Source organism: Triticum dicoccoides, chromosome 4B (assembly GCF_002162155.2).
Source record: "Triticum dicoccoides isolate Atlit2015 ecotype Zavitan chromosome 4B, WEW_v2.0, whole genome shotgun sequence".
Classification (NCBI taxonomy): Eukaryota; Viridiplantae; Streptophyta; class Magnoliopsida; order Poales; family Poaceae; genus Triticum; species Triticum dicoccoides.
In genome coordinates, this window is record NC_041387.1 from 137,807,673 (window position 1) to 137,819,166 (window position 11,494).

The 11,494-nt window shown below is 45.7% G+C and overlaps 1 long non-coding RNA gene across 2 annotated transcripts; it reads left to right on the top strand.

Moving 5' to 3' along the window:
• Positions 1-3,456: 3,456 nt before the first annotated feature.
• On the top strand, positions 3,457-7,230 carry LOC119295470. 2 transcript variants are annotated; one of them, XR_005144037.1, is made up of 6 exons: positions 3,457-3,756; positions 3,832-4,196; positions 4,948-5,504; positions 5,612-5,842; positions 6,520-6,603; positions 6,934-7,230. It is a non-coding gene; the product is annotated as an uncharacterized LOC119295470 (long non-coding RNA). The 2 variants fall into 2 exon arrangements; XR_005144036.1 differs by having other exon boundaries at positions 5,612-5,792.
• Positions 7,231-11,494: the final 4,264 nt, after the last annotated feature.

Below are 11,494 nucleotides of genomic sequence, written 5' to 3' on the forward strand. Positions count from 1 at the left end.
TATTCATTTTCCTATTCTGTTCAGAGCAGCACTTTGTGAAGGAAGTACCACTTTGGCATGTCCAAATAGTATCCATTTTCTACAGTGCTTTCCTATGCCCAAATAACCATGCTCCACCAAATGCCAGCTCAATCCATTCATTATTTTGAGCCCAGCTTCAACATTCGTATTTATGTCCAGTGTGGTACTTTGTAAAGCAAGTACCACCTAGGATCCTCCTTTTGAGGTGAAAATTTGTGAAGACAGTCTTCTTAGTAACTGATCATCCTCAGCCAACACTCACGCCCATTAGCCATGTACATTTCCCGTACCGCTAATCAAACACTTGGCTGCTAATTCATGTTTGAGCATCGATCGGTCTCCTCGTGAGATTCTTCTATTGTTATTTTCTTCCAAGCATCTACCTGGGGAGTGCCAGACCTACTAGACATGCCTAGGCTTCCCAGAACGCATGGCAACGCCACGATCACGCGGTGACCACGCGGCGGGCATGAGAGTCTACGCGCTCTAGAGTTAAATAGGTACTTATGTAACTAGAAATGATTTTTGGGAAAAATAAATAGCAAACTATGAGGCAACTACAGTTCAAATTTGACCCACTTCCAACTGGATCGGCGGAAATTTGTCTTTTTCACGAGAGGTGGATCAAAACTTTTTACACCCAACCATTTTGTCAATTGTGCATTAAATATGTCCTAGTATTTTAGAAAATTGATTTTGTCCATTTTTACAACATTTATTTGGTAGTTCCTTCACAAAAAAACCTCATTTCAGGCACTCGAAAAATAGAAAATGAATTTTCTATGCAAAGAAAAAGAAAACTTCCTTAGGCAACATTGTTTGCCATTCCAATATGCACCCTTGTGCACAATATGAGATCATTTGAACAAACTATGCCATGAATGTGGCCATAAGATTGATCATTTGGCTTGAAAGCCATTGATCTCCACACGTGATAGCTCGTTTCTGAGAACACTTTTTAAAATAATTGCCATATTACAAGTTTATTATTTTTCCTGGGAACTTTGCCACATATAATGACACAATGCGAAGGTTTCCCATTTTTTTTGAATTTTTTATACCCGTTTCAAAATGCGGTCAAAACGGCGGGCTTGACCGTTCCTAGCTAGTGGTTGAATCTTGGAATTTTTTTGGTGTTTCTCTGATTAAATAGATACTTATGTACCTATAAATGATTTTTGGAAAAAATAAATAGCAAACTACAAGGCAGCTACAGTTCAAATTTGACCCGCTTCCAACTAAATCAGCGGGAATTTGTCTTTTTCACCAGAGGTGGATAAAAACTTTTTACACCCAACCATTTGGTCAATTGTGCATTAAATATGGCCTAGTATTTTAGAAAAATGATTTGGTCCAATTTTGCAACAATTATTTGAGAGGTCCTTCACAAAAAAACATCCTTTTGGGCACTCAAAAAATGGAAAATGGTTCTTTCGTCCAAAGAAAAAGAAAACTTCCTTAGGCAACATTGTTTTCCATTCCAATATGCACCCTTGTGCACAATATGAGATCATTTGAACAAACTATGCCAGGAATGTGGCCATAAGATTGATCATTTGGCTTGAAAGCCATTGATCTCCACACGTGGTAGCTCGTTTCTGAGAATACTTTTTTTAAAATAATTGCCGTATTACAAGTTTGTTATTTTTCCTAGGAACTTGGCCACATATAATGACACAATGCAAAGGTTTCCCAATTTTTTGATTTGTTTTTAACTTTTTATGCCCGTTTCAAAATGCGGTCAAAACGGCGGGAATGACCGTTCCTAGCTAGTGGTTGAATCTTGGAATTTTTTTGGTGTTTCTCTGATTAAATAGATACTTACGTACCTAGAAATGATTTTTAGAAAAAATAAAGAGCAAACTACAAGGCAGCTACAGTTCAAATTTGACCCGCTTCCAGCTGAATCGACGGTCTTTTTCACGAGAGGCGGATCAATTTTTTTTACACCCAACCATTTGGTCAATTGTGAATTAAATATGACCTAGTATTTTATAAAAATGATTTGGTCCAATTGTGCAGCAATTATTTGGGAGGTCCTTCACAAAAAAACGTCCTTTTAGGCACTCGAAAAATGAAAAATGGTTTTTTCGTCCAAAGAAAATGAAAACTTCCTTAGGCAACATTGTTTTCCATTCCAATATGCACCCTTGTGCACAATATGAGATTATTTGAACAAACTATGCCATGAATGTGGCCATAAGATTGATCATTTGGCTTGAAAGCCATTGATCTCCACACGTGGTAGCTCGTTTCTGAGAACACTTTTTAAAAATAATTGCCGTATTACAAGTTTGTTATTTTTCCTGGGAACTTGGCCACATATAATGACACAATGCAAAGGTTTTCCAATTTTTTGATTTTTTTGAATTTTTTATGCCCGTTTCAAAATGCGGTCAAAACGGCGGGAATGACCGTTCCTAGCTAGTGGTTGAATCTTGGAATTTTTTTGGTGTTTCTCTGATTAAATAGATACTTATGCACCTAGAAATGATTTTTAGAAAAAATAAAAAGCAAACTACAAGGCAGCTATAGTTCAAATTTGAGCTGCTTCCAGCTGAATCGACGGAAATTTGTCTTTTTCACGAGAGGTGGATCAATCTTTTTTACACCCAACCATTTGGTCAATTGTGCATGAAATATGGCCTAGTATTTTAAAAAAATGATTTGGTCAAATTGTTCAACAATTATTTGGGAGGTCCTTCACAAAAAAACCTTCTTTTGGGCACTCGAAAAATGGAAAATGGTTTTTTCTCCAAAGAAAATGAAAACTTCCTTAGGCAACATTGTTTGCCATTGCAATATGCACCTTTGTGCACAATATGAGATCATTTTTTTTGAATTTTTCATGTGAAAAGTAGAAAAAAAAGAATGCTCAGGTAGATTCTTTTTTGAAACATAAATTGTCTTTTTGATGAGGGTGGATCGAAAGCATTTTACATGTTAAGATTTGGTCAACTATACGTAAAACTATGTCTTACAGTTTTGGAAAATGGTGTGGTGCCATTTTGAAACAAATAATTGGTAGTTCTTCATAAAAAAGGAATTTTGTCACTCCGAAAATAGAAAATGTTTTTTTTTTCTAAAAAATCACTTCTCATAACACTTTTTAAAGATATTTGTCTTATTTCAATTCCAAGTTTGTTAGTTTTCCTAAAAAACTAGGTCACATTTGCTGACACAATGAGAATGTTTTTATTTTTTTGAATTTCTCATATCATAAAACTGTTTATATGATTCAATACCTTATTTTAAGTCAATTATGACCAATTTAGATGGTCATAACGTGTACTGGTTTTTGATTGGTCTATAGACATGTCACGCGGATCGTGCCTCCAAGGCCGTCGGATGCTCCCGGATCCGACGGCAGCCCTTTCTCCCTCACCCTCTCACCCCACGAAGCCCGGCCCACATCCCCGAACTCGAACCCTAGCGCTCCCAAACGCCGCCGCTCCAGATCCCTCGTCCCTCACCCTCTCCCCTCGTCTCCCACCCACCGCCGCCACCCACCCGCCGTCCCTCCCAAACTGCGCCTCCGTACCGCCCACCTCCTCTCCTCCCACCTCAAGCAGAGCCCTCTCTCTCCGCCGCCGCCAGACGATTCTGGCGATCTCTGGCTCCTGGGGCATAACACGAGCGGCTCCTGGGGCTCGTCTCGCTCCGCTGGGTCTTCCAGCGCCACCCGCGACCGTCTCCCGTAGCTAGGGTTTTCCCCGGCGTGGTTCGGCGACTCAGGTGCGTCCCTTTACTCCATCTCCTCCTCCTCACATCCCTCCCTCACTTCCTCACCTCATGTTCTCTCCCTCCCAGATCCAGGATGCCATGGGCGGATGGCCTCTTCCTCCCCTGCCCCGACGCCATGAAGTTGCTAGACCTGGCCGTTGGCCGCGAGCCCAGCCACCTCCTTGCGGCCGCATCGTCTGGATCTGGCCGACTCTCTAGCCCGGCCGCATCATCGGGGTCTGGCCCGCGAGGATCCAGGCCGCTCACCCCCGCTCCCGTCTGTCGCCGCTCCGGATCCGCGCCACCCGCGCTCCTCGACCTCGAGCTTCGCCCCCGCCCGTCTGTTGCCGCTCCGAGGCGGCGACACAGCTGGCCTGAGCCCGAGCAAGAGCAGCAACTCATCTCGCCCAAGCCGTTGGCCGTGAGCCCAGCCACCTCCTTGTCCTGGAAAGGTGAGGCTCACCTCTTCGTTCCTTTCTCCGTGACACACTAGTGTTGTAGTGGTAGCTACGCGGGATCGTTGATTACTACTAGATGATATCTTGTACTTATTTGCAAAATTAAATCAACCCAGCCCAGGTCTGAACCCTACAACATAGGACAGTAGTTTGTGAGAAACCAATAATTTTGATGCTCACTAATTTGATACCATCTTGAATACCCGTGGTGTGAATGTTTCTACTGCAGTAGATATTGTTGGCTATCTCTCACGTGATACTGGAAGACTTTACCTGCATCCTACTGATATTCCCAGCTCGTGGACCAGCTTTGCTCTGAGAATGTCGCTGCAAAAACCAAAACAAAACTTGCTCTGAATATGGTCAAGAGACCTGAGAGACAAAAACAAACAGCAATAAATCACAACAGTTGTCTTCATTGTATTTCTTGCAGTAGATGTGGTCCATTTGCTACCACAAAATACCTGCATCTTACACTTCTGTAAACGTAGTTTTTTTACTCCGCAATGACCATTTCACATTCAGCATTTGAATTTCAACATTACAATCTGCGAACCTCTTATGTAAACTTCTTGTGTAGATGTGGTCCAATTGCTATCACCAATATCTCCAGCTTACACTTCTGTAAATCATAGATTTTCTTTTTACTCTGCAGTGATTCCTCCACATCCAGCACAGAGCATTTGAAAAAGAAAATTACATTAGCATCTGCAAATGTCTTACTGTGTTTTGCTCTTGTTTACAGGGTTCAACCAATGCAGCCCACGAGATGAATATATGAGTATATGAGCTAATGTATGTTTTGGTAGATATATACAAATCAATGTGAATTCTGAACTGAGCGACCCATGAGTTCATCCATACAAATATGTGAATTCTGAACTGAGTGACCCTTGAGTTCATCCATACAAATATTCATCTCGATAGTCCACTGTTTACTACAATAGTAGTTATTTTAGTTTCCACACATCGGTTATTCTGAATTCCCAGTCACAGGTAACTGCCAAACCGCACAACTTAATTTTACACTACTGGAAAAGGGTGCAAGTTATGATTCCTTTGCTGAAGCCTGCACGTCTCTATCTAAATTGTTTGTCATGAGTTTTCTGACTTTAATCGATCGCAGCAGCTGGAAGATGGAGCCTGACCAGAGTGGCACCGGGCAGACTTCTCCCCGTGGGAATGACTGAGAGGTCGTGCAGCTCACCGCGTGGCCTGCCTAGGGTTTCTGGTGGCTACACGCCGGCCATGGGTCTCCGAACACCATGAAGGCGACGATGCTGATTCGATTTGATCCTCAAGGTAGCCCTTCCCTTCCCCTTCTCTCTTTGATTCGATCTAATCTGGCAGCCATGGATGAACACTGACAGTGTATGTAACTCTATTCTTCGTGTTCTGCTATGCTGCAGGCCACCGGTGGATCTTGCTGCAGGAGGTGTGTTTTGGAGAACCAACCTGAGATGCAGGTGGGTTCTTGGGCCGTGCTCTTCTCGAGCATGAGGGCCATGAGGGGTTTGCTCCTCTGCCCCTAGGGCGACCAAGAGGTCCTGCCCTGAGGTCAAGCACGTCCACGCCGACCCACGACGACACGTAGCATCTCCATCTCCCTCTGCTTGCTATTGCTGCTCCGAATTATACATGTTGGCAAAGAGATGTCCCTGTTTTCCTCAATACTATGCACTGCTATATTTATGTGGCTGTCTTTGTGTGCATCTTATTTTGAAACCAACTGAGACACCTCCATCTTATTATGTGGTTGTCTTCGTGTATATCTAGCGTTGCTCTCACTACCTCCCGTCCCTAGATTTCCAATTGCCTTTGTTGCCTGCTCATTTAATTAATTAAAACTGCATGTGTGCGTGTAAGTATGGCTGTGAGAACAAGATCAATGGTGGCTTCCACCAAACAGATCAAACTTTTAATACTTGCTACACATGCTTGTGTACCTAAACATATTGTAAACTTGTTGTTGTTGTTGACCGTGCAGTCTAAAAAACAACACCCGTTCAGTCTCATTATTGTGTACCTGATTGTGTATGTGATGATTGTAGTGATGATCTTTGACATTTGAAAGATAAATGGCATGTTCTTAGTTCTCACCTTTGAGTAGTTTTGATATTGCGTTAAAGAGTCATTTCTCATTTGTTCTGTTAAAGTTGTCTACACTCTTCCCAAGAGATGTTGTTTCTTATTATTCGTACTTAAATGGCTTAAAGTTGTAGAAACCATGTTTTTAGAACAACTATAGTTGCCTTCAAAAGCTGCAATTAATTGGAGAGGGTACCTTATTATTTGCTCTCTTTAATTGTTTTTGCAGGTCCATAACAGCTCGCTCAATCAGTATTGGCTGTGACGTCGATGGAGAACTAAACCTTGCTGCCACACTCTGCAACATCAACAGGTACTACCTGAGCTAGTGATGTTTGATTGCATGCGCTGCCTAGAATTACTAGGTCATATTAGTCCTAGAATAGTAGTTTCTTCAGATTGATCTATCTGGATAACAGCGGCAATTTAGTTTGTCCAAGATAATTATTGGTACAGATTTTTCTGTACTTGTACACACAAAATAGATAGAGGTGACGTGTGGTTATATTCTGTCTGTTTTGATCTCAACTAGCTATTCATTGTGGTTGTTACTGTTACATGTACATATGCTTCATGATTTAGTCCCTAGCTGTCTTGTATATTTGTTTTTAATTTGTTTCTAACTCTTTTGGTTTATTGTTAGGTGCCTACGTTCGGACTCTACGAACATACCCGAAAATGGTGTTCCCTCTCATTTACAGGAGCTCTAGTCTGGAAGTGAAGTAGGAAGTATATTTGAAGTTCAAGGCCGTGTAGCAAATAGTTGTATGTTTTGTCTATGTGTAATAGACTATACATATTGTAATAGACTATGTACAGATTATAGTAGACTAATTTAGTGTTCTTTGTTGAACTGCATTTGTTATATTTTGTTTGAAATAATGATTATGTGATTTGAAAAAAATCAGTGAAATGGAAACCTGACTCGTGGGACCAACTTATGAAAATAATCTGAGCAATTTTGAAATTTCTGTCATGTGGGTCAAATGTGTGGCAGTATGACAAGTGGGACTCATTTGATTGGTGGGTCCAGCTCCAAAATATAACAGCCCAAACAATGTTAAAAGGCCATGACCTAGAAATAAAAAAGGCCGAATTATTGGGTCAAGCCCATGTTGGTAACTCAAGTTAAAGAGAAAAAAAATGGGCTGAATTGTTGGGCTCGGCCCATATAGAATGTCGAATTGGACTGGGCTGAATCTTACCAACGACCTTCTCAATTGGTCGCAATTTTGCCACGTCAGATTGCCACGTCGGATTTTCTCAAAAAAAAAAAAGATTGCCACGTCGGATCCGACGTGGCCTGGGTAGACAACCATCGACCAAAATAAAAGGTCATAGAATCCATGACCTTTTGTTTTGGTCGTGGCCTTCCACGACCTTTTCACAGAGAAGGTCGCTATAGTCAGTTTACGACCTTCAACTTTTGACCTTCTGTTTTTGGTCACAAAAAGGTCGCAAATGAAAAACCATGACCTTTCAGTGACCAATAGTGGTGGTCACAAGTTGACATATTTCTTGTAGTGTTCAATGATGATGAGTCCGGCGCCCATATTGTCTTCGGCATTGCAAGGCGGGTTCCTTCTCCGAATACTCCAAAGTAGATCTTGAATACAAGAATCGTGTCTGGCTCTGCAAAACAAATTCCGCATACCACTGTAGAGAGTACAATATTCCACGAGTCTAATCTGCTGACAACTTTTCCATAGCGTGACATCACGCCGTGGCTCGGTCATTATTCGAACCGTTTTCTCAACCTGCTACTACGTGTTTCGCGAGGCGGTTTTATTGGCACGTCTTGTCGAAGCAGAGATCGTGTCCCCTTATCATGGGATTCTCATCAATACGGGCGTGGGTAACCCAACCACGCCATTAGCATGGTGCTTGGTGAATAAGCGAGTTTCTAGGACAAGTGGGGAGGCACATGACTGTCGCCTTTATAAAGAGATAAGGAGTCCCCTTTTTTCACTCACGCCTTCTTCCTCCTCTGCTCATCCATTCTCGAGCTCCAACGCCCAAGGTTTCACCTTCTCCGCAAAAACATTCCGAACATGTTCGGAGCGGGAGGCAAGTGGATGGCCTCCTCCGTCACAAAGGAGGACATTAAGAAGCTTCAGGAGGCCAGATACTTGTCCACGGACATCACGCATCGGCTTCCGGCCAAAGGGAAGATCATCCCTACCCCGAAACCCCAGGAAAGGGTTGTATTCCTCTCTCACTTCGTTCGCGGGCTGGGTTTCCCCCTCCACCCGTTCTTCCATGGACTAATGTTCTACTACGGGATGGACTTCCATGATTTGGCCCCCAACTTCATCCTCAACATCTTGGCGTTTATCGTCGTGTGCGAGGCCTTCCTCTGCATCACACCCCACTTCGGCCTATGGCTGAAGACCTTCAACGTGAAGCCAAAGGTGGTGAGAGGCCAACAAGCGGAGTGCGGAGGCGCCATGGTGGGCAAGATGCCCAATGTCACCTGGCCCGAAGGCTCCTTTGTGGAGACCGTGAAGGGGTGGCAATCGGGGTGGTTCTACATCATCGAGCGGCGCGACGCCAACTGGGCGGCGACCCCTGAATTCCGATCCGGCGTCCCCATGCGGCTCACCTCCTGGCAAGAGAAGGGCGTAGCCTGGGGCTCAGGGGAAGAATTGACCGGACTTCAGACATGCATTCAAAATATGATAAGCAAGAAAATCAAGCTTGTCAATGTGGTCCAAGTTATGCTCCTTTGTTGGATCCTTCCGTGTTAGAGACGGACTTGCAATCTGCGGGAGTTTGTCCCGGCCGAACACTAGACGCTGCGAGAGCTCTTCGGCACGATGCACGAAGACGTCTGGAAGGTGCTTTTCAAGGCTAACGAGGTACCACCGCTGTCGGTGTCAAAACTGGCAGATCTCGGGTAGGGGGTCCCGAACTGTGCGTCTAGGCGGATGGTAACAGGAGACAAGGGACACGATGTTTTTACCCAGGTTCGGGCCCTCTCGATGGAGGTAAAACCCTACTCCTGCTTGATTAATATTGATGATATGGGTAGTACAAGAGTGGATCTACCACGAGATCAGAGAGGCTAAACCCCAGAAGCTAGCCTATGGTATGATTGTTGTTCGTCCTATGGACTAAAACTCTTCGGTTTATATAGACACCGGAGAGGGCTAGGGTTACACAGAGTCAGTTACAATGGGAGGAGATCTTCATATCGTATCGCCAAGCTTGCCTTCCACGCCAAGGAAAGTCCCATCCGGACACGGGACGGAGTCTTCAATCTTGTATCTTCATAGTCCGGGAGTCCGGCCAAAGGTCATAGTCCGGCCATCCGGACACCCCCTAATCCGGGACTCCCTCAGTAGCCCCTGAACCAGGCTTCAATGACGACGAGTCCAGCGCGCAAGTTGTCTTCAGCATTGCAAGGCGGGTTCCTCCTCCGAATACTTCATAGAAGATGTTGAACACCAGGATAGTGTCCGGCTCTGCAAAATAAGTTCCACATGCCACCATAGAGAGAATAACATTTGCACCAATCTAATCTGCTGACGTATTCCGCAGCGTGACATCACGCCACGGCCAGGCTTTTATTCATTTTACTGTTCCACCTCAGCGTGTTTAGCGAGGCGGTTTCCTTGGCACGTCTTGTCAAAGCAGAGATCGTGTCCCCTTATTCCGGAATTCTCATCAATACGGGCGTGGGTAACCCAACCGCGCCATTAACCGCGGCGCTTGGGAGATAAGTGAGTTTTATTAGGCCGGTGGGGGCTCGTAGTTTTGGCCGCCCATATAAGGGGATAAGAATCCGCCCTTTCCATTCACGCCTTCTTCCTCCTTTGCTTATTCGTCCCTGCGTGCTCGGGCTCCAACGCCCAAGCCCGCACTTCCCAGCTCAACCTTCTCCGATCATGTCCGGAGTGGGAGGTAGATGGATGGCCTCCTCCGTCACAAAGGGGCAAATCAAAAAGCTGAGGAAGGCCGGATACCTGTCTGACGACATCGCGCACCGGCTTCCAGATGTGGGGCACCTCATCCCCACCCCCGGGCCCCATGAGAGGGTTGTTTTTCTTCCTCATTTCCTCTGCGGACTGGGTTTTCCTCTTCATCCGTTCGTCCGGGGGCTCATGTTCTATTACGGCCTGGACTTCCACGATCTGGCCCCGAACTTCATCCTCAACATCTCGGCGTTCATCGTCGTGTGCGAGGCCTTCCTCCGCATCCAGCCTCATTTTGGCCTATGGCTGAAGATCTTCAGCGTTAAGCCGAAGGTCGTGGGCGGCTGCCAAGCGGAGTGCGGAGGTGCCATGGTGGGCAAGATAGCCAATGTTACATGGCTCGAGGGCGCCTTCGTAGAGACTATCAAAGGGTGGCAATCGGGGTGGTTCTATATCACCGAGCCGCGTGACCAAGAATGGGCAGCGGCCCCCGAATTCTGATCTGGCATCTCCACACGGCTCACATCTTGGAAAGAGACGGGCCTGTCACGGGGTAATTCGGCGGAAGTGACCGGACTTCAAACCTGCATCAAAGACCTGATCGTCAGGAAGGTTAAACTTGTCACCGTAGTCCAGGTCATGCTCTTCCGCCGGATTCTCCCGTGTCAACTACAGGCTTTCAGCTTGTGGGAGTTCGACTCGGCCCAGCACCAGACTCTGTCTCGGCTCTTCGACACAAAGCACGACGATGCCTGGAAGGTGCTATTCAAGAGCTCCGAGGTCTCCCCTCCCGTCACCGAGGATCGCGGATTCTGCGCCAAGCGCCAAGCCAGCGCGGTGAGCTTAATTTTCCCTTTACGAGGCATTTGTTTTTCATAGATTTGATTCTATGCGGGATCTAAACTCCCATCTTTTTAACAGGACTGGCAGACGAAGGCCGGACAAATCGACTGTCCGGCTCCCTTGACCGAAGACCCAGCGGACGCCCGCTTAACGAAGCTGCTGGTTCCGGCACCTCATGTGGTGCCGGAGAAGAAGGCCAAGAAGAAGGCCACGGGGACTCGAAAGAGTTCCCGGCGCCTGGTGGTGTCGGATTCGCCCGATAACCCCGACGCACCCTCCGCCTCCGAAGACGAGGAGGAGGGAGAAGAAGAAGAAGAAGCCTCTCCACCTCCAATGGGGGGAGGAAAGAAAAGAAAGGCCGCCCCAACTGGGGAGGCCGGAGGGTCCAAGAAGGGGAAGACCCTTCTACCGGACTACGCCTCCAATGCCGAAGACGGCGGGGAGGAA